Here is a 22,857-nt window from a genome sequence, read left to right on the forward strand (position 1 = left end):
GAGCGATTTGTGTTTGACTGTTATGAATGTGGGAATTTTCAAACGCTTTACAAAAATAGCGTTTTCTGGAAGTCTCGGGATACGTGTATTGCTGGTTTGGGTTCGCGGTGGTGTTGGTTTTTGGTGCGCGCTCGCAACCGAACGGGTTCACCATCTCGCGTGCGCGCGCGCGCCGGCTGCGCTGATGGATGTAAACAATGTCTTCACTAAAACTGACTTTTTGCTATCCTAAATCGTGTGATTTATAACATCCGGGGGCCCATTCGGATAGGCACTGCGCTCTTTTACGCGCACAGAGCACGCATCATGCGGAATACAATCGTGGACTTTATTAGCCCTTTTATGTCCTTTTATGAGTCGAGGATGGCTCCTATGAAAACAGATATATGCGCGCATATTGAGCAAAGCATATTAGTTAAATATGTAGACATAATGTTGGAAACACATGATGTGTGAGCAAATTGTTGGAAACAATGGCGGCGGTTTTTGGCTGCCTAAGAAAAGAAGCAAAAACGTGTGATCAAGCACAACTGAATAAAGTTTTGGGAAGATTGCGTTAGTTCAGTGTATGCAACCATACTAACTAACCTAACTTTTGCCTCAATTAGGTATTACCTACAATCAAATTTCAAAATTTGCTAAAACTTTTTGATACGTTTTTTAAACAAATATGGTTGGCCAAGTCGTACCTCTAAAATACAATTGGCCCTAGATTGAAAGTTTTGCAACATAATGTCAGTTTTTTGACATATTTACCTGCTTTAGTTAATATAGCTTTAATTCGAAAGAGAAAAATTAATCAGAAATGTTTATATTTTTGTAAAACATCAATTTAACAAAAATGTGTGAACGGTACGACTTAACAAACCGGTACCCTAAGTCGTACCATCGATACTCTAAGTCGTACCTATGCCAAAGTAATATCAAAATGAAAATATATATTAGTTTAATAATAATGTATTTATTTGCAAGGAATTTTGTATTCGTTTGGACACACCAACACATTTGTCATGCAACCAAATTTTGCATTTGAGGCACTGAGTCATACTATCTTCCCTGTTCTCATCACGCTAGTAAAATATCTTCGGCGCGCAACCGTAGCGCCGCCTCGTGGCGCAGCTGAAACCTTGAGTCCCATATGTTCTATAGGTACGACTTAAAAAACGCAAAGGGGTACGAGTTAGCAAACATGTGCTTCCCGGTTAAAACAACCTTAAACAATATATCAGAAGGAATATTTAACAAAATCCATGTAGAAAACAATACATGGATAGATGTTTAACTAATATTTAACATGAAACACATATTTAGTGGTGTTTTTCTGACCACCAATGCTTTCAAGCTCCACGAGAAATTGGATGAGCACGAGGAGCAAAACTATTTTTGCGCATAACTTCTTAATTCCGATTCGGCGGGAACTGATTAAAGAATATGCTTCTAGTATGATTTCATGCTGTCCGAATACAGCATTTTAAGTTGCATAAAGTGCCTTCAAGTTAGAGAAAAGACCGAGGTACGACTTACGTGACGGTACGACTTTCCCCTAACTGTAGAAAACTGTACCAAACTTTTCAACATGGCGCGTTTACTTGCGCTTCCTATATAATTAAAATGATATCGTCTGGCACCGCTGATGATTGCGTCTACATTTTGTCTTAATTTTTTCTGCCTAAACAGAAAAACTAAAACGTGTGATCAAGCTGAAGTGACAAAAATGTTGTGCAAATTGCATTGACTCACAGTATGCAACCACACTTACTAACCTAACTTTTGCCTGTATTGCATTATAGGCATTTTTTATTAAATATTTGACAACAACTTAATGTTTATGTTTTTCGTTTTTAACTTTTCGATTACTGCATGATTATTATGTAGGTATGTATTTAAAAAAAATTTAATTTAGAAATATTTATATTTACATATGGAAAAAAACGCCAACGTCACTTCCTATCGATCTCAAAACCCATTCTCTGAAAACTGACAATACAAAATATCTAACATCGATTATCTATTGCTTAGAGGATTAAATGACTAATTTTATGAGATTAAATAAAGAGTCTACCTTAAACCTTATGAATCATTGAAACAATTGCTTAATAAATTTATTACTTTCTTTGGCGAATATGTAATCCATTTTTATATTTGAAATATTTATTTATTATAATTTTACGTGATTTTTGGATTTTACAATTTGTATTTGAGTTGACATGTTTCGCCCAGAGGGCAGAGGGCAGAGGGCAAGTTTATGAAGATGCCCTCTGGGCGAAACATGTCAACTCAAATACAAATTGTAAAATCCAAAAATCACGTAAAATTATAATAAATAAATATTTCAAATTGCTTAATAATCACGTTTTCTAACAATGACTCATTTTTGCTTTATATTTAACCTTTCTACCAAAATAGATTAGATCTGCCACTGCATTAATACTCTCACGTAGCTATTAATCTTTAAATCAGCAAATATTTATAACATTTTTATATAAAAAAAAAGATGAGATGATAAACGCTGCTCCTGGAAAGTTTCAATGCCAACACTTTGAGCCATCCTTCAACGTTCCTTACAACGCGGTAGCAATTCTGTGACATGTTACATGTACCTAATCACGAAAAAAGACAAACGGTTTGTTTATTGTTTACAACAACGCGCTTTGGGTATCTGCATGTTCGATCCTCCCCTACAAGGAGGCATCTGTCTGTCACCTATTTACTGCTGTATTTTTATATTGAGCAGATAAGCTGTGTCGTGGGATAAGAAAATGGAGAAGTGGTTTTCGGTGTTATCGGTTTTTATTGATTATTTTCAAGGATGCTACTTAAGTTTGATCACATAAATTTTGGCTAATTTGCTTCGAACAGAAATTTCAAAGTTTAAATCAAATTTGCAACGCTTTAAAATATTTTATCAAATGGTGCATATCCATTTTTTGTGCTTAATTATCGGATCTTGTGATTGTAGGTAGTCAATTATCTAAATGTATCTAGAATTTACAATATCTACGTATGTACACGGAAATGTACCTACATATGAACCAAATATTTCCGGCATTGGATCATCGGAATAATCTAGTTCGTCTGAATAATAAACGCGAGAATAATAGATTAATAAAGTAAACTTCTATACTTTCTATTAGTATAACTATGATTGAATTTCAATGCCAACTTTTATCTTATAGAAAAGGGCTGTCTTTAGAGTGTTCCCGGCAATTATTCGAATTTTTCTCGCCGTAAAAACCATCTTTAGACTTTAACGAACATTAAAAAAAAAAAGATTTAGCCAAATTGGTCTTGGCGTTGTTGAGTTATGCGCTTACCATCACATTTTGCGATTCATTTTTATATTATAGATTACACGTAAATTTGTGTAATTTTAGAATTTTTTTCCAGCTTGACTTATTAACAACTACTTGTAGAATACGAATACGTACAAAATGATATAAAATTTGATGCTTCATTAATTCCTCAAAAAATAATCAAATTTCCGTAAGCAATTTATGAGTAATCTTAAAAATTCTTATGTAAAATTGGAACACAAGTGAATTCAAAATACACGTGATGTTTGAAAATGTAGAAGGTTGTAAAACTAGAGTGCAAACATAATTTGCATGTGCCACCCACAACGATAAGGGATGTTTCTGTTTTGTAACGTTGTGTCGATTGCGACGTCTGTTTCTTCAGCCACCGCGTGTGTGGTTAGTGGTTGCTGGTTGTCAAGTCTCGCCCTGTCGATAAATTTGGCGCCGGGCTGAACGCGTTCAAGTGTCAAAATATTTTCCGTGTTCCAAGTTTAAGTGATCACTGATTTCGTCATTGATAAGTAACAAGTTCATCACAATAAATTCCACCTAACAACCAATAATGTCCAATAAAACTTGAAATTAGTAAAATTTAAGTCTGGGAAAATATCTAGGAAAACTTCTAGTTGGAAATTTATTGCATGGTCATGAATTAAGTGTTAATTATATACAAATGCAAGTAGTGGATGTGTTTAAACCAATATTCACATCTTCCAAGTATAAACAAATTGAGATTGAGATTGGTATCTGATTTTCATGTTTCTGTTAGTTTTCCCTATATATATTCTATTGCATGTGTTACAAGTGATTTTATAGATGCCGCTGTTATTGTATTTGTTTGTGTTTAGTGTTGTGTGCGTTTGTAGTTTGTTGAATAGTTTTTGATTTGTTTTATAGGCAATTCTATGGTTTTTGAATAATTTTGTGATGTTATATGTATCTTTGTCTATGTAGTGGAATGTATGGAATTTGGTGGTTGTGTTTGTGTTGTCTATGGTTGTGTTTGTGTTGTGTTTTGTTGTGGATTTGTTGTGATTTTGTTTTATGATTTTATTGTATATTTTGTTTACGTGCGTTTGTGTGTATCCGTTTTCTATTGCTATTTTAATTATTTTATTGTATTCAATGTTGTATTTAATTTCGTCTAGTGGTGTGTTTATTAATCTGTTGAAACTGAATCTAAAGAAGGCATTTTTGTGTTGTAGTGGATGATGTGATGTGGTGTGGATTATGTTGTTTGTATTTTAAAAAGGTATTTAATGTTTTTCGAGAAGTTTTGTTTTTCTCGGAATGCCTCCCGACGCCTGCCGGCGAATATAAATGAAATGCGTGTGTGTTGTGCGTTTCAAAGCGACTTTTATCTACCGTAATGTGCATTAATTCCTCGGTGTGCGCTGGCAATGAATGAAAGTCTCAATGAGACGCCAGAAATGTCTGAAAGCAAAGGGCAAAAACCAAACGCGACGGCGATGATCTCGCGTCGCTGTCACGCCGCGATCCGCTTTAATCTCCGCGGTACAACCAGAGCAGAGACCTCCCAAGATGTCGCGGCGCTTGTCATCCTGTGACCCATCTGACTGAATAATAAACATTGCGTTATCCGATTGCAAACGGTGCCGCACATATTTCCACCCTGGCAGTACCTCTCTCTGTAGGTAGTTTTACCCTGCCATCAAACATCTACTTCCTTTATTGCATCTTACATCCGAACTTGAAACAGAACCATGTGTTCCCGAATCGCCATTTTATTGCGACAACGACGCCCGCAACAATTTCGAAATTCGGCGTAAATATTTAGACTGCGATGGTGTAAATGTGCGTAAAATGTATATGTATGTAATTGGAAGAAATATTTATTCGAAATTTCTATTGTTTACAAGCGTAGCCGCAATGAACTAACAATTTATTTCTTGTGATAGGTTAGTTATATTGCATTAATTGTTTACTGCCCAAGCTTATAAACTTGCGCGCCGAGTTTAAGTGACTTTGGAGCGTGATGTGCGTAAATTGTTTGTAAAAGTCTCAAAATCATCAAATAAATACGAATTTGTGGCGATTTTATTTCATTGTAAACCATGAGTAGTACATTAATTGTAGATTTATCTAGTTTCTATCACGATCATGATAAGAAAAACACTTGTAAGTACAAGACAAAAATTAAATTAATTACATATCGATAAATCGTTAGTTAATTACTTGGAGATAAGCCGATTTGATAATTACGTGGAAATTGTACTTAGACAACAATGCGATTTACTGTGATTGAATGTAAATTACAAAATGAACTCGTGCGGTTTACCAGTACCGAGAGTAATTTCGTTCTTGTGTCTTTTCTCTCAACCGTCCGCAAAACCGAAAGCAAAGCAAACGCACAGCGCGCATGAAACGTTTTTATGGATACCCGGCGCGCTGGTGCTTTATCCGTCTTGGATAAATAAATACCCGGAATGATTCTTGGGATTTCTCGCGTTATTGCCGCGCCGGGCACCGCGGGCTGCTTACACGACACACATTTGCGTGTGCGCCGAGTGAAACTTGAAATATGCCATGCCCGCCGCGGTACTTTGACATATTTATTCTACATGAGTACCTTTTTTTCTGTTTTAACAGTTGGGGAAATATACCTACACACAATAATTAGCGTCATTTGTTCTAAAATGCCTAAAATGAAAAATATTGACGTGACAATTTGTAATTTTTATAGTCATTTTTTACTAGTTTAGAAACATACAGCACCATCTATGCTCGAAAATAAGTAGACTTGTACAAGAAGTTGTTGAACCGAAAAATACAGTTTCCTGCCTACAGATTAATACAGTTTCCAACTATTCAACTACTCAATTCAAAACGCGTCTTCGATACTAAAGTTCAGGATTACTTCCATAGGTGCCGCTATGTTCCATAAATTCTTCTAATTTTTGACATATTTCGGATTTATTTTATTTAATTTGAAATTTTCTGTTCGTGCATTTCTTTCGTATACTTTCAATTAATAAGAAGTATCGTAATTATATTGAAAATTGCTTCAATCAATTTTACATGATCTAATCCTTGATTTTTTACTAATTAAATATTAACAAATGATGATAAAGATGATTTAAAAAAGGTGGACATAAAAGAAGGTTGCTATGTTAAAATAATTAGTGAAAAACGATAATGATGAAAATAGTCTGGAAATATCCTAGAACATCTTTAAACGCGCATTGTTTTGCTAAAGTTAGCCAGCGGCAAAGTTGTGTGCGGCGGCTTCTTGGTAAACAATAACAGCCACGCGAAACTTGGGTTGGTTTAACTTTAAAATTCACACACAACTTTCGAAGATGTTGCTCTTTGCGTGCGTTGGCGTCGTGTGCAACTTACAAATTTGCAAGTTTAACAGCGGCGAACTTTGATATAATGCATCAACTTGAATTCTCATCTCTTATACGAAATGGGAACTTAACACAACAAAATACCACCTCCCACCGCCAACCGACAACATTATGAAAGTTTTATTCCGTTTCGTGTAGTTTGTAGCTTGTTTGTAGCGCAAGGCGGCTTCTATTTGAGTTTTTCTTTCACAGTTCATTAGCATTCGGAAGTCGGTCGATGATGAGTATAGATTAACGTCGCCCTCTAAATAGGTCGGAGTTTTATGTTTTTATGTTTTCGGCGTGTGGATGATGTATGAGGGTCGTCAGCGTCTTCGGGTGGTAGTTTCCTGTCGGTGTGTGGTGCCACGCTGTCTGGCAAAAGTATTTTTCCAAAAACAAACGAAAACGTATACGCACACTGAGTTTAATTAAATTGACTTAAAACTATTGACAAACTAATGATATTCATGTAGCTTTTGCAATGGTTGATGCATTATTTAATAGAGTATGGATGTATGAAGAAAATATTAAAATAAGTTCATTGGTTTTTGAATTAATAATAATTATAGATTAAATTTCACGTTATTTTCTGTTTACATGCGTAGTACAAGTACAACTAAATTAATTAATTACTTAAAAACTGTTTTTCCCAGATTAACTAAATTTTATATCATAGTAATCAATAAAATTCTGCATCTAACAGTGTGACAATATTGCAAAACAAATAAATTTACAAAAAGTTATAAACATTTAAATCTGTCGTTTCATAATTTCCCAAAAAAGAAACTTAAATGTTTAATTATCAATAAATAATTGAATATTAAATAATTATATGACAAAAAAATTAATTTGATTTTCAATAATTAACTAATAACGGTAATCCTGCGACTTAAGTTGTATTTTTTTTTCTCTTTTAACTTCATTTTTCAAGTTTACAAAATAAAAATTTCGTAATTTCGGTGCCAGAATGTCTAGCAGATTCGACTGGTGGGTTGTCCTTCAAAAACAAACATGTGTTTCACGTACGTGCTTTTCCACCGAGACCCTTCGACCTGCATCCATCCGAAGATGTTGTCTCTGCCGCTCCAAAAACTCACTCGCATGCTGAAGTGACAAATTAACGCAGTCATTGTACGCCGTAACGAAAGCGGATACTTTTGCAATGTGCTAACGCGGTTGGAATTTCAAACTCTTATAAATTATTCCCAAACAGTAATTCAATCTTGCACAATCTAGAAGGCTAACTTCCTGAACCGGACAGGAAACGCATTTTATCGACCATTTTGCTTTCTTCATTTTTCTCTTCTGCTGTTAATATATTCAGGGAAATTTTAACAAGATAAGCAGAATTCACTTGTCACGATTAAATGCGGTTGAAGGTTGCGCTCAGTTAAGTTGCAGTTATTGTGGTTTTCTCACGTTCGACAAACATTGGGTCCTAAGCGCGACTTAAGCCAATCAATCGGACATTCCGGCGACAATGAAACGTTTAACTTGTCAATTCGATTACGGGCTTAAATATTTGCCAAACGCAAACATGGCTTAAAAATTCAAAGTTGACAGGTTCCTCTCGCGTATTTCCCCTCCGCATTCATAGGTACCTGAATGAAGGTGGTGTGTCTTTTGTGCCCGGAGTTAGACACAAGTCAGCACGTAATCCCCAAACACACAGCACGCTGTATTTAAATTGATTAAAAACATTTGTGCGCTTAATTTGGTGGTAAATTCCACACGGACACAATGGTAGCTAGTGTCAAAACGGCGTGTGAGCATGTCATAACTTCTTTTATCCACCTGCCAGCTTGGCTCAAGCAAAGGCGAGCAACCTTGATTTCAACTTAATTGAAATGTTAACGGCTTTCCATCCACACGTCACAACGTATCATTAATTAATGATCTGACGATTTGATGAAATCATCTATAGAGATGTTGAGCTACTCGAAGATTGCGCCACTCGTACGCACCACATAATAACGCTTAATTAATATTTACGTATAGGCAACACACTCGTCAGGATTGAAAATGAAAAAAAAAATCCGTTTTAAATTTATGTGCGTGCCAAGTTTGATGTGTGATCTCTTTAGTAGCGTTTTTAAATATTTTGAACCGCGTCCAAAACATTTAACGTACAATTAACTTCTCGCGGTGATTGTTCAGGCTTCCAACACTTTTTTTTTGTCCTGTCGCGCGTCTATTTTAAATTTATGTCGGCGTCGTCGCGTCGTGTTGAATGTTATTGCGTGGCAAATGAGCTAACGCCTAGCGCAATGTGGTCTTATCAATCATTTGTGGCCTTTAACAAAATTTTAAATAAAAATTAAGTTTTGTGTTAACTAAGAACATTAACAGCAATAAATCAGGTACTAGGGTTAGGTTAAGTTGGGTTAAGTAGTAACTGAATTTTATTACTTTAACTGTTTTCTGCCTTAATTTGTGTTTTTCCTTAAATTGCTTCAATATGATTAATAAATAATCTTCTACTTAGAATGGAGACATATTAAACAAATCAAAATTGATTAAAAAAATAACCAATTTTTTTTAGTTAACGCAATAAATACAAAAATCACAGCTTTCTGAGTTGCGGTATATTATATGTTCTGAACATAATAAATTGATACCTATATTTACTGTTACCATATCAATTAAACAATAAAAATTATTTTTTTATATTTTTTCCTGTTTTCTTTCGCGCTTGGTGTGGAATTTATTAACATAACCTCATTTTTAGCAATGGACGTTTTTACCACACAGGTAATTTGATGCAAATCGTTATTATTGTTATAATCATAATTAAAAGTGTAAAATCCTTCGGTTTCGCCGAGCGCTGAATGTTAATTTAATTGTGATGCGGTAGGCTAACATTTTCCGCAGCAAACTAAATAAAGTTTCGCGCGCGCTCAATGTTGTTATAACAAATATGATTCGTTGGAAAGTGCATCCGAAATGAATTTATATGCACTTACCGCGCCACACGTCGGGCGATTTTAATGTGTATTTTGATGATTTATGATATCAAACACACGGGGGCACACGCCGCGGCCAACTTTTACCCTTAATAAAATAAATATTAATGCAAATTATTCATTATTTATATAAACGATGGCCGACAATGGCGCACACATTCGCACACGATAAACCAAACTATTGCCGAAAATGCAATTGAAATGAAATTTAGCAAATTGCGAAAATTCATAATGCAAACAAAATATTTTAAATGCATTAATGCAAAGTCAACACTTTTCTAATGTGTGTTTATCTTTGATTTTCATCGTACGCGATATAGATTGAAATTTATTAATTTAATTTCGAGACGTTTTTTTAAGTATCAACTTGAAATCTTGTCCCGTTACGTATTTTTACATTTCTGTGGTTAAGCAGCATCTGGTATGAAAACCACTTGGATGTGATTTATTCGCATCACAAGATCCACAAGTTGCGCCTGTATAAATGTAGGTGTGTCACTCGTAAATTAAGAAAAATTCGATTCACAATGCACTCGAAAAATTTCGGGCTCGATTTCAGCCTCTCGGAATGATCAGGCGCGCTGTGGCAGCGCGCATAACAAATGCTTTTGTCGTCCGCATCATGATGAGCGCATAATAAAAGTATTAAGTCATCGCCTCGGTGTGTGGAATCATCGTTTTGAGTGATTATCATTTCAAGGCAGCAGCGCGAGCGCGTATTTTATTTTTATTTTGTTGCGTGCTGCTTTTTTGTGTACGCGTCGGATTCGGATGCGCTGTATAAATAGATGTATTAATTAGGCGGGTGGTGTGTGTGCGTTTGCGTATGCTCACAAGAAGAAGAAGACGAAGAAGTTGAAGGCGAAGCGGAAGCGCGTTACAAACGAGGCGATGTGCGACGGCTCGCTGAAAATTTCTACACACGCCAACGCCGATGACAAACGAGCTGAGGTCGAGATTTTCAACCCCTCAACGTACATTTTTCAGTTTCTTTCAAAATTTGTTGTTTTGCTGAGGAGATTGCAGTATATTGACTGTAAAATGTTACATTTATGATTTTTTGCACTTGTGTATGAAAGTTATAGAGTTTTTCTTGGTTTTTCTGGTAATTTAGCTATTTTAGTGAAGATATTAGTCGTATAAAAGCAGTTTGTATGAAATTCGTCGATACTTGATAGAATTAACCTCAAAATTATTTTTTTCTATTTATTTCTATACTAAAAGAATATTTTCCTCAAAAATGTTTAATTTTCCGACGAAAAATGCATAATATTATTATTAATGAAATATTCTTAATATTTTTACTATGACAGATGTTTTTATATTAATAATTTATGATAATTGTGCATTTTCTGAGTTTTGTAAAAATCCAAGCAAAAAAATACAAAAAAGTATTATTCGCTGATTGTTCATTGAAAATACAAAAAGTATCACTTTCAACACTCGTTGTTCCTAAGTATTTCTTTACATATTCAAATTAAGCAACAAAAAAATGTAATTTGACTTTTTATTTTCGTCGATTTGGCAAACTTCCTGTCCTGCGCTATCCTGTTGATAGCATGATTTGTGTGCGCATAATTTTTTCGGTAAATGTTGAATGTTGGAAGCGTTTCCTGAAATTGATCTCGCAACTATACGAAATGAGACATTAAGCACGTCCGGGCGCGCAATCAAAGACTGCCGCCGCCGCCAGCGCGTAAAATAGAAAGAAACGAATGAAAAACGCCAGCGCCTGCATGTGTAAGTACAACGCGCGTGCGTGTGTGTGTTTGTATTTATAGCGGGCGTTCTCCGGGCAGAAAGAAGCGATTGCTTTGATGTGGGAAGAACGCTCGCGCAATTGCGCTCGCACGAGGTGCTAACCGCGCACAAAGTGGAGGAAATGTAGCGACGCAAGGCGACCATCTGCGTCGAGACGCGCAGCAACGAAAATTACAACAATTCCGTCACATCCCAAGCGGATCTAAACGCTATCTACTTGAATTCTACTTGAAAAGAACACACACACACACACAAATATTAAATTTGAAACATGCTGGTGATATTGTAATTTCGAAGCGATTCGTTTATATTTATACTATAAAGAATATTTACAAAGTAAACCATTTGTGGGCCACATGCAAACTTTGACACACTTATTGAGCATCAATAAAACACTAAAACGGATCGAAACCTAAACAATTCTCGTCGAAGTTTTACTTTACCACACATCGTGTTTTCAAAAACTTCGAAAACAGTTTTGTCGTGCTTAGAACACGGTGCAACAACAATTTAGGTTTTCAATGGCCCACATTCTGCTCGATTTAAACCCTGATGGACATTTTTCATAGTCTCTTGGAATTGAACGTTGTTGCAGCTTCTTTCTTTTCTTCTTTCTTCGGCGCTTCGGGTTTATTGCCATCCTGAAATAACATCGCAGTGAACTTCATCATCAGCACACGCCCGAGCGTTGGATTTTTTTTTTCGGCGGATAGAAAGAAATGTTTTCGTTCGAGTGAAGCGCTTTTGTTGCAATTAAATTGGGAGAGCGACGCGTGCGGGCGTGATAATGGCGCGCGAAACGTGGCCCCATTGAAACGCTCAAAGCTTGCGATTAGCATATCAAAATGGGCAACCAACAACCCTGCGGGCATTGTCATGGAGATGGCTGTATTATCACACCATCCGCAGGCTAGCCCTCCACACACAATCAATTTATAAACCGTTTTTTGAGGTTATAATAGGTTATAATAAATTATACGTAAGTAAGTTTAACTGAAAGTTTCAGATTTAACTAGTGGCATACCAGACGTGAAATCGTTGTGACATGTGTAGTCATAATAGCTTTACAGCTGAAATTTGTGTTGGGGCGGTGGCGGCGGGTAAACAGCTCATTAGCGACATCCATCATTCGTGCAGAGACGAGGACGGCTTTTTTTGTCTTTTACTATGTTGTGTTTTTCTTACACCTTGGTTGCACACAAGGTTATGTGTGTTATTTTCGCCTCGCAGGAAATTCCTGAAAACATAATTTTACATTATCAGTTTCAAATTTTTTTTCGATATATTCAAATTTTTACCAAAGCAATTACGTAGCCGTAAATAAATTGAAATGGCTTTCAGTTTGGACATGATGTCCCATCCTGGATTGTTTATGCGATGTTAATTTACTTCGCCTACTCGTAAAGGGTGCGGACGTGGATGGCGCAGATGATGGAGGACCACTTCACACGTGCATTCTCCATCTTCGGGCGTGTGTGCGGTTGCATTGCGATGCATAGCGCACACCATAACTCAATCGGGGACGCGCTTGGTGTGTCGCTAAAATTAGACGCGTCGATAAATTGTTTGAGCGTCGTTCGTCGTTTCGGATAGATGGATGAGCGCGATGCGCTAAGCCGGCCGGCTCAGCCACAATGCGCGTATTTATATTTCGACGCCGCAATGATCGAACTTGACAGCGTCGGCGGGGCAATCGAAAGTTTAGAAATCTGTCCGTCTCGCGGGAGACAGCCGGATAGATTGATGATATGGAAATGCTTTCACACAGACTCAAATTATTATTAAAATAGAACAAATTTTACAATTTCTATTCTTAATACCTACATTTCTTGTGTCTTGTCAATGTTGTCAATCAAACAGGTCAACTCTTGGTGTATGTTGGGTTGCAAACTATTGTGTGAGGTTAGAATAATAGATATAATCTTTTAAGTTTAAGTAGATAAAGGAGATATATTGCTTATCATTAGACGTAATCAGAAGGTAAGTTCGTGTCAAACAAAATGAAATCAAGGAATATCACAATCTGAAATCAATAAAGTAGTATTTAGCGTAGATGCATCACATAACCTCAAAATTTTGTACTTTTAGGACAAATTCAACAAAATTCAACAGAAAAACACTACCAAAAGAGGAATTTTTTTCGATTGACTCAAAGGTATCTCCGAGATGTAACAAACCCATGTTACTTTTTTTATGGTTATGAATGCAAGCATTAACTTTTTATGCAATTTTTACCATTTTGTAACAATTACACATTGCCATTGTGTATAATATTGGGTAATAGGTTTTGCAGCACCACAAACCCAATTTGTGAGTTTACACTCGAAAAGAGCAGCCAAAGGTTCAATCGGCGTGGCTAACCTGATGTGTGCGGCGTGTAATCGTCCGATAGAGATGTTGAATGGGCGCCGCATTCGCTAGGGTGTCAAACAGCATACAAAACGCACAATGCGCATTTTAAAATCTGCGCCTCCGGGCGCAGAAGCATCCCAGCTCAAAACTGAGAAACAGTTGATTCTGATTCCCCCACAGCCGAACACAAGCTGTGTCTATGCGTACGTAGCGGTTTAAAGAAGGGATATTCCCGGCCCGACCGCAATGATATAATCCCTTCGCAACAGTAACGCACAAAGTGGGCATGCAACGCATACACACACACGAAATATGCCGAGGGGTGAAGAGCGCTGGGCGGTTTCGCTGACAGCAAGTAGTCAATCGCAACTGCACACAAGACCACCGAGGTGGATCCCCGCATAATGTAAACTGTGTTCACAGCAGATAATGCAATTTTAAGTAGATGAAATAGATTCGAGTGCTGACGAGCGTGAACCGGGTTTTCACAGCGATGTGTATCAATTTATTTCGGCGTGTTGCATGTGTAAGGTGGGATTTTGTATTGTGCATTGAACACAGTCAGCCTAAGGCGCATTTACTAGACCGTTAGATGATTAAATTTTAATTATTTTTAGTCTCACATTAAGTTTAGTCTAGTTTTTATTTTCGATTGCAAAATGTTCATCAAGTGGATGAAACTTGCACAATTTTTTCCCAGCGCGTATTTTCCGTCTAAATATTTTGAATAAACTTCAAACGACTCGCGTGCAATTGACGAAACGGACGGAATAAAATCCGCCTGATTGATAAATACGAAAATTTACGTGCGAATCAATTGCGCCCGTAATTTTCATATAAATTATGAGCGGTAAATATTTTTCCAGGCACTCACACACACACAGCGACTGCTTTCGAGGAAAAATAAAAAGTAAACCGAGAGCGTTTGATGTGATTGAGTTACGAATCAGTTGTATACATAATAAAGTAGGTACACAAAAAGCATTCACACCGAAAACCGACCAAAGACTTGTTGGTCTTGCACTACTCGGAAACAGAAACGTCAAAAAGAAACCGACAATCGAATAAGTTCAATGGGAAACGAAAGAAACGTAAGAAGTAAGAACAAATTGATCATTAATCATCATTAAGCGAGCGTATGACTTTGATGATTTCCAAATTGGATTTTAGTTTGTGTATTGGAGTTCGAGTGGGTTGTGTGGAGTAAAAAACCCGGAAATTGAACCGTTAAATCGCGTGCGCGCGCCGAATGGAATCGGTTTATTTTCAATGGCGCATTGTACGTTTTCGGATATTGTACTCGCACAATAAATAAATATACGCAAGACACCCGCTGTGCCAGCCTGCGAGACGATGATAACATGTTGAGTCTGCACGTCAGCCCGGCCGGAAAATGTGCATTTTTTTACGGATTACGGCCACGCGGTGGAAAACAACGTTATATTTTCTTTTCTCGTTTTCGATTGGTATTTTCATGGTCATTGTTGTGATAATCAAGTTCATTACCATTTTTAATTTTAGATAACTGAAGATTTGGAGATTTATTCGGAGAATTGTTGGTGGAAATCAAAATGTTCGAAGTTTCATGCATGGATTTTTGTATTTTTTGTTATTTTATGTTTTAAAGTAATGGGTTATATATGCAAACAACGCCTGATAATAGGCAACTCAATAAGTTTTGCATTTTTTTGCATAAATTTCTTTCTTTTCACGTTTTTCTTCCATTTTCACGATTTTCTTGGATTTTATATTATTTTATGTTTTAGAGTGAGTTTGTATGTTCAAAAAACGCCTATTAATAGGCAACTCAAAGTGTTTTGCATTTTTTGCTAAAATTTGTTTCTTTTTAGGCGAATTTGTTCAAGGACCTATCCCAACACATTCGTGCGTCCGCGAAGCCTTGCTGTCAGAAACCGATTAGCTCGCGAGTAATTATTTTGACCTAGTATATTTACGCTGGCGCGCGCGTGTGTTGTTTAAACTGGCTCGCTGGGGTGTTTACAGTGCAAACAAAGAGTGTCAGATGATACAGCCAGCCTCTCGCGATGCGTCGCGACGCCGACGACTCACTCGCGCACACGTCGACGCATTGATAACGAAAATATTGTTGTTGCCACGCTCGAGATCGCCGTCTTCTACGTTCACTACGTACGTTCACCAAAGGCAACCTCGCTGCGTGCTTTTCAAGAGGGCGTGTTACGTGCACCGATTGCGCAATCAATTCACCTGTTTACCTGTCTACGAAATCACGTTAAACCCTAATACAAATACGTCTAAATCCAATTGGGATCATCAATTGTACGTATGTACACATTTGTATCATTTTAATTCATGCTCTATTTAATATCAGATCCACTAAAAAATTTCTTTTATTTAATTGTGTAGATGGAAAACGCATGAGAATTTCTCTTTGGCCGGCCTGGGTGGTCTTTTTTTCTGGTGGCAAATGATCGTAAAATAGTCACAAAGCTCGTCATCACTCGCCCCAGTAAACAGGAACGTAAACAACTCATAAAAGGAGTTTAACTTTACGATTTCGTGCCGTTTCGTGTCGAATTGTGCGCGCGGTCTTTGAATTGCAGTAGATGTGTGTGCAGCAACCTGTCAACGCCGAATTTTCGGCCAAGAATGGCACATTGTGCGATTGTCCCGCACGTCAATGGCGTGAAAACGCGTTAAATGCATTTTAAATGCATTACAAGTGCGCGCCCGGCCGGGGGTCCGACGGGCAATTGACGATACACGTTTTCGGGATTATCCCACAGTGGTCACTATAATCATCTACCACAATCGACACAATCACATTGTATGGTCATTTGACATGTTGATTTTTGTCAAAATAACATTAAATCAATATTATTTTTTAATATTTTTGATTGACAAAAGCAAAAATTTAATTTTTTGTAGTGAAAATTAAAAAAAAATCACATTTACGGCTCTAGGGTTGTAATAATTATTTTTTTTATATTAATATACGTCCCAGGACTGAAAATATTGCCTCAAACACGATTTAACAAGTTATATTAACTTATGACCAAATGAATCTTGTTGAAAATATGTTCAAGCTGCTGGAAATTTTGTTTAAATTTACACCGCCTAAAATTATCCCCCATGACTCAAAGCAATCACATTTTTAGCTTATAATAGTCGCGATAGAAAAGCAAACAGCTAAAAATCGAGCGAATTTTCAGCGCAATATTGTCGCTGACAGCCTGCAGTAACCGCCCGGCAACATCTTGCATGCCCGCCGGTTGAATTTCGAACCGTTTTTGGTGCGGATATCATAATATTTTCACAGTGGTACCCGCTGACCGATATATTTTGTTTGCGCTCTCGGGGCGGAAAAAGCTCATGGAATACGGAAATGCGGCCGCCTTTTTCTCATCTCCTTTGCTATTCCACGCCTTACACACGCTCAAACCGAACGGAAATTGCTCCCATCGAGACGTTCGACGTCATATTAAACAAACAATAATAATAACATATTAGAAACGTTTGGAAATTTATTATATTTCACAATGTGATTGTGCTTAAAGTGAATTTATAGATTTTGTTAAAAAAATTGTCTGAATGTAAAAGATGCAATTGAAGGTTTCGGTTGAGTTTGGAAGAGATGCGCGAGACAAGTTTGTAGTTGCATGTTAAACTGTTTGTGTACTTTGGCAGGCTGCCGATTGTTCAGGAATACCTTAATTTCTGACACCGGCGACCACTCCATCTGCGCCTCGCACCTCGCACGTCTTGTTCGCCGCAGCGTAATCATTTATCATTACAGACGTGCATGTCTAGACATGGATGCATAGCATAAACGGTACTTAAAATTTTTGTAAGTGAAATAAGCGATTTAACATAGGAAATCGTATGTTCGCCACTTATACTGCAACTCAAAACGATTGAAAATTGAAATTTTGAAATATTGTATTAATCAATGATTTTTATACAAAAAAGTGCTTATATTAGTAAATGTAATAACGTATTTATGTGAAAATGTTAAAAATTGTAAAGTTAGGTTATGCCAAGTCATGAAAATCTTTATGTTATTATCATACCACAGAAATTATAGGTTTTATGATTGTATAAACATCTCGAAATGATTTCAACTCTTGCGCTGCGCGTGCTAATCTAAAATGAAATATTATTCTTTAACGTTATACTCTTTAATGCTTTGGGGGCTGCTGATATTCGAAGAAGACCCCTGCTTCATCATGCCGAGTGGAAAATGTATGCATATGCTGGGCGTGCGGTGTTCTCCGTCTCGCCGAATCGAATTTATTCAGTCTTTCCGCGCTGGCGTTCTTCACCATCTTCGTTTTTCAGGTTCTGGTTGAGGGGGTGGAATGTTGCCGGCGGCGAATCTCATGCAATTTTCATGGCGTGCAACAACGCAAAGTTTACCTCCTTGCGCCTCGCGGCTACTGATTTTCTCCGCGCGCGCACTCACCGTCAAAGCAAAGGATTTCCCCAGCGCGCTGTTTTATCATATTTTATCATACATCTTGAGCGTAGGCGGCGCATGAAACAAAATAAAAACAAAATACAATCAAAGTTAAGCGTATACAAAACGTATTACGATACGCAATGAGAAAAAGTTGAGCGTGCGGCGCTAAAAAACTGAAACAAAACCAACTAAAATAAACAATGAGATAAGCGGATCTGTATGATTTCATTCTTTATTCATATCAACGAAGGCGGCATGTGCAAAGTGAGTATTCGCCAAGTGATCACTTTTTTTAAATTTAATAAACGTGCGAAGTTATATAGAAAATATATTTACAACTTTGTGCGCCAGATGGCGCTGTGCATTAGTTTACATTAGGTTATCTAACACAGCTAGTAAAATAACTGTTTTAATATGTCTTTTAAGTTAGTTTCAGTGAATTTAGTCACATACACAATGAAGAAACGCTTTGCGTTATGAGGCGGTAACACTCGTTCGGTTCCCACACACCGCCGGAGCGCAGAGGAGACGCAAACTGTTTGCCGAAGGAGGCAGCCGCCACACGGCAGCCATGGCAACGCAGCAGCCAACAACTCGAATTCAATTGTCTGTGCGCTCGCCGTCGCTGTGCGCTGCGAATCGAATCGAAATTCGGTGCACACAACGCAGCACACGCAAACACAAACACCGAGTCAATAGTGTGTGCGAGAGTTAGACAATGTCGGCCATTTTGTAGTAAGTGAGGATTTCCTTCGCGAGCGGACGAAGTGAAAAGAAAACAATTTTCATCCAAACTAACAAACATTACCGCTAGCGAAAGCCGTTTTCGACGATTGTGTGCGCTAGCGTTGAAATAAAAGAATAGAAAAGAATCTTATTCAAATGAAGCGTGTGTGTTGAGCGCTTTGGATGATTCTTTTTTTCTTTCGGTTCTCGAGTGGCTCATGGCGGTGGCTTTCGGAAGCATTCAATACAATTAATTATGATTGATGAAGTGGAATGCTGCGCACACCTGAAGGCACGACGTGATGCACACTGTTAGTGTTGCACAATCATTAGTCACCTTGACGAGATTGGATTCGAGCGTAAACACACGCGCATGTCATGTTGCAGTCAGTTTTCATTCATTATCCAACACGAAATGTGCATGGAAATAAAATTAGAACATTTTGGCATATTTTACGTTGGGAATGCTAGGTTCGGTACGTTTACCACAACTCAAACATTGAAATATAGTTTAATTCAATTAAATTTTTTCACAAAAATTTGATTTTATACTAAATATTAGTGATAAAGTAGGAAAACGTTAAAAATTGTTAAGTTAGGTTATGTCAAGTCATGAAAATCTTATTATTTCAAATTATTTTGCATTATTACGCGACATATGCCTAAATTATGTTGTTTTATGAGTGTACAAACCATTTCAACTCCTACGCTCCCCTAGCTTGTTTTAAAATGGCGGATATATGCTACTTGTCAATAGATGGCGCTGTTTTATTATTTTTGCAATTTTATAGGTTTCTATGTTAGATGCAAGTTGAAATTTTTATTGATTGAACCCGGAATTGTGTGTTTCGTGTTGGTTTTTCGACGCACTTGTATTTTTTGTTATCCGCGCCGCGTGTAGGCTAATGGCTGTTTGTGCGCTGCTGCGTCACACATGTGTGCGCGATGATCACGTATGCATTGATATAATTCGCCTGGGGGCACGTTTGCGCTCGTTGATGATGATGATGATGCGCTTGTTCGCTCGGACGCCTCGCGGCCACCCTTCGCCGCCCTCCGCCGCCGCTCACTTGATGCGTCGCCGCTATTTTCAATCCAAACACAGGCACCAATTAATTAAGAGCACTGCAAAAATAAATCACACTTACCTACATTTTTATTACTTATCGAATGTTAAAATTGCTTTTTTTTCTGTGTATTTTTAGGCTATTTGAATATTATTTATAATTTTGTGTCGGTTGTATTGTTGGTGGTATACTTTTCGTGGTTGGTTGACGCCGGCCTAATAAAAAACGTTCTAAATTCATTTGAATAAGTGCTCGGGGTGTTTTGGGCGTTGTTTAGGGTGGCGTCGGCAAATTATTAAATTGCTTTTTGCTGTCGTCGGCGCCCGGGGGGCGGCGCGCTTGTTATTTTGTTGACATTGGGCCTCCGTTAAAGAGCTTCGCAAATATGCGCCGCGTATTAACGCGCCCGTGTCTCTCGCCCGCCTCCTCTCAAAATCGCCACCCCTCTATTGGAACAAATGTGTGTGTGTTTGTGTGCGTTGCGATTATTGCAAACCACCATTACCATACGCAAACACTAAACGTCTATTAAAGATGTTTGACAGCTAATCAAATAAGAAACAAAAAATTATGTGTATGTTTGGTTGCATATAGTAAAACTTATTAACCCTAAAAAATAAAAACGTGGTTTTTGATTAAACTTTGAAAACTTTTCGTTAATACGGTTCAAAATACCCGCTATCCACGAAATGGGATTTGCATGTACCTAATGCAAATATTGTTTGCGCGGCGTCGAAAATTAATTTATATTAAACGACGCGCCGCCACAACACAGCGCCGCCCCCACCACCAACACCGAAGTAGGTTTAATTAAAATGCGTTAGCGCGCCTCCGCCGCGATGATGAAGTCGTAATGAAATTTGTGTGTACGCACGTTTTTTTTTTTTGCCTTCGTTTTCGTTTTCATTCCTTTGGCGTGCGCTGTGTGTGTGCGTGGTGCTACAAAGCGGACGCGACGCGCGCAAATGAGAAAATCATTAAAACAACTTGTTATAAAAGAGGCAGCGCGCCGCTTGGCGCTAATTTTAGCTCGCGTTTCCACGAATCGGCGCGCAAAGAAGAGACGTGTGTGACCGCCGCTGCCGCCGCCGCCGCCGCGTAAACACATTCGCCTTCGATGTGCTTCTGGTTTGTATCGTTTATAATGCGCGCAACATGCACATGCAATGCGTACACACACGGGGAAAAATCTTGATCTTAACGCGAGAGAATTGAGTAAATTCAGCGCGAAATCCTGAAGAAAATTGCAGTAATTTACGAGTAAACACGCGCGTAATTTAAGCGGAAAAATATTTATTCAATGCATCCGCGTATCTGTAGAGCGCGGAATCACACTTGACGTCAATGACAAATTAGCGTGTTCGGTTGGTTGCGTATCTTGCGTTTTTATTTTCGTGGTTTTATTAAGTTGCAAATTGATTTTTTTGAGGTTTGAGAGTGCGATTGAATAAATAAATTCGGCGGTTGGAGGTATGAGGCGACATTAAAGTCGGACGCTGTGCGGGGATATGTCGGCGCGTTGTTTATACGATTTTATGATTTGTTTGAAAAAGCGTAAGTGTGTAAAACCTCACACGACGCGCGAGGCGCAAGCGTGCAGCTGTATCTTGAGGAGAAAACCAAAAATTTCACTGTTTGGCATGTTCAAGTGGAATTTAGAAATTAGATTATCAAAGTTTATATTCATCAAGCTTAAAATATGAAAGCAGAAATCAATATTAGTGTTTTTTTTTAAACTTTTTTAATAAAAAATCAAAAACTTTGTCAAAAAAACTAAAAAATCAACTTATTTAATTTAGGTACAATTGTAGGTAATTAACACAGATAATTGGACATAAATTAGTTAATATTATTTTCCAAAGTAATTAAATAATTCAATTAATCAATATAAGTTAAAAAATTCGATATTTTATTATAACTTGCAAAAACAATATTAATTTCTGCAAACAAAAAACCTAGGCACCTAAATAACTTGTGCCTGGAGCATTAAAAACCTAAATTATTCCCTGTAGAATGTGAATTTCGTGAATCGTGAATCCGCAGGAATAAGCTAAAGCGCTAGGAATACATAATGATCAATTCCAAGGAGCGGTTTGAGAATGGCAGGAAATTTGAAATTGTAATTAGATGAGAGGAGAGCACGCGGGCTTCCGACAAGACCTCATCGTGAATTCTCATCAGCCGGAGAGACGGCGAAACATTAGCGTTCATTTTTTCCTATCCCAACCCCACCGCAACCCCGCCAAGCCGGGCGCCATTATATGCTGATAATACAACGCACATTATTATACGTAACATAATATTATTGTTTCTTAAATCCTTAAACTGTGCGACTCGAATTGTAGATGCGATTTCGGAGCGAAAAAACAAATTATGCTAAATGATATTATCATATTTGTAGGCAGATATCTAACTTGATATGTAGGGATTTCTAATGCCTAGGCAGTAAAAAATCATAAATTAATGTTTATCTCTAGAAATAAATGTTTTTAAGGGTTTTTATAGTAAAATTTTGTTATTATGCGGTATAAATATTTCCTACTGCCTGAAGAACAAATTTTAGTTTACTGCCTAGACTCTAGATAAGCCTATTTTTACAAAAAAACTTTTTTTGCCAGTTTTATAATAAAATTGACTGTTTCTTACTCCAATAAAGAATAATTCACTAGATAGTGACTTCTAAATGCACATTTTCATTTAATTTACTTTTACAATATTGCCTAGGCAGTAAAAATTTTAGTTTACTGCCTAGACTCTAGACAAGCCTATTTTTACAAAAAAAAAAAACAACCTTTTTTTTTTCAGTTTTATAATAAAATTGACTGTTTTTTACTCCAATAAAGAATAATTCACTAAATAATGACTTCTAAATGCGTATATTCATTTAATTTGGCTTTTACA

At 37.2% G+C, this 22,857-nt stretch overlaps 3 long non-coding RNA genes across 3 annotated transcripts; 1 reads left to right on the forward strand and 2 right to left on the reverse strand.

Annotated features, from left to right (window-relative positions):
• Positions 1-11,651: 11,651 nt before the first annotated feature.
• LOC135802870 (uncharacterized) lies at positions 11,652-12,990 on the reverse strand. Its single transcript, XR_010550650.1, has 3 exons — positions 12,672-12,990; positions 12,398-12,610; positions 11,652-12,014 (listed from the first exon to the last, which is right to left on the reverse strand). It is a non-coding gene; the product is annotated as an uncharacterized lncRNA (long non-coding RNA).
• A 5,300-nt stretch (positions 12,991-18,290) lies between these two features.
• LOC135802884 (uncharacterized) lies at positions 18,291-19,035 on the forward strand. Its single transcript, XR_010550658.1, has 2 exons — positions 18,291-18,427; positions 18,594-19,035. It is a non-coding gene; the product is annotated as an uncharacterized lncRNA (long non-coding RNA).
• Positions 19,036-19,694: 659 nt separating this feature from the next.
• LOC135802882 (uncharacterized) lies at positions 19,695-20,522 on the reverse strand. Its single transcript, XR_010550657.1, has 2 exons — positions 20,038-20,522; positions 19,695-19,973 (listed from the first exon to the last, which is right to left on the reverse strand). It is a non-coding gene; the product is annotated as an uncharacterized lncRNA (long non-coding RNA).
• Positions 20,523-22,857: the final 2,335 nt, after the last annotated feature.

Source organism: Atheta coriaria, unplaced genomic scaffold, assembly GCF_025399875.1.
Source record: "Atheta coriaria isolate IRGN ID8LTWV9N9 unplaced genomic scaffold, Caltech_Dcor_3.1 hic_scaffold_64_pilon, whole genome shotgun sequence".
Classification (NCBI taxonomy): Eukaryota; Metazoa; Arthropoda; class Insecta; order Coleoptera; family Staphylinidae; genus Dalotia; species Dalotia coriaria.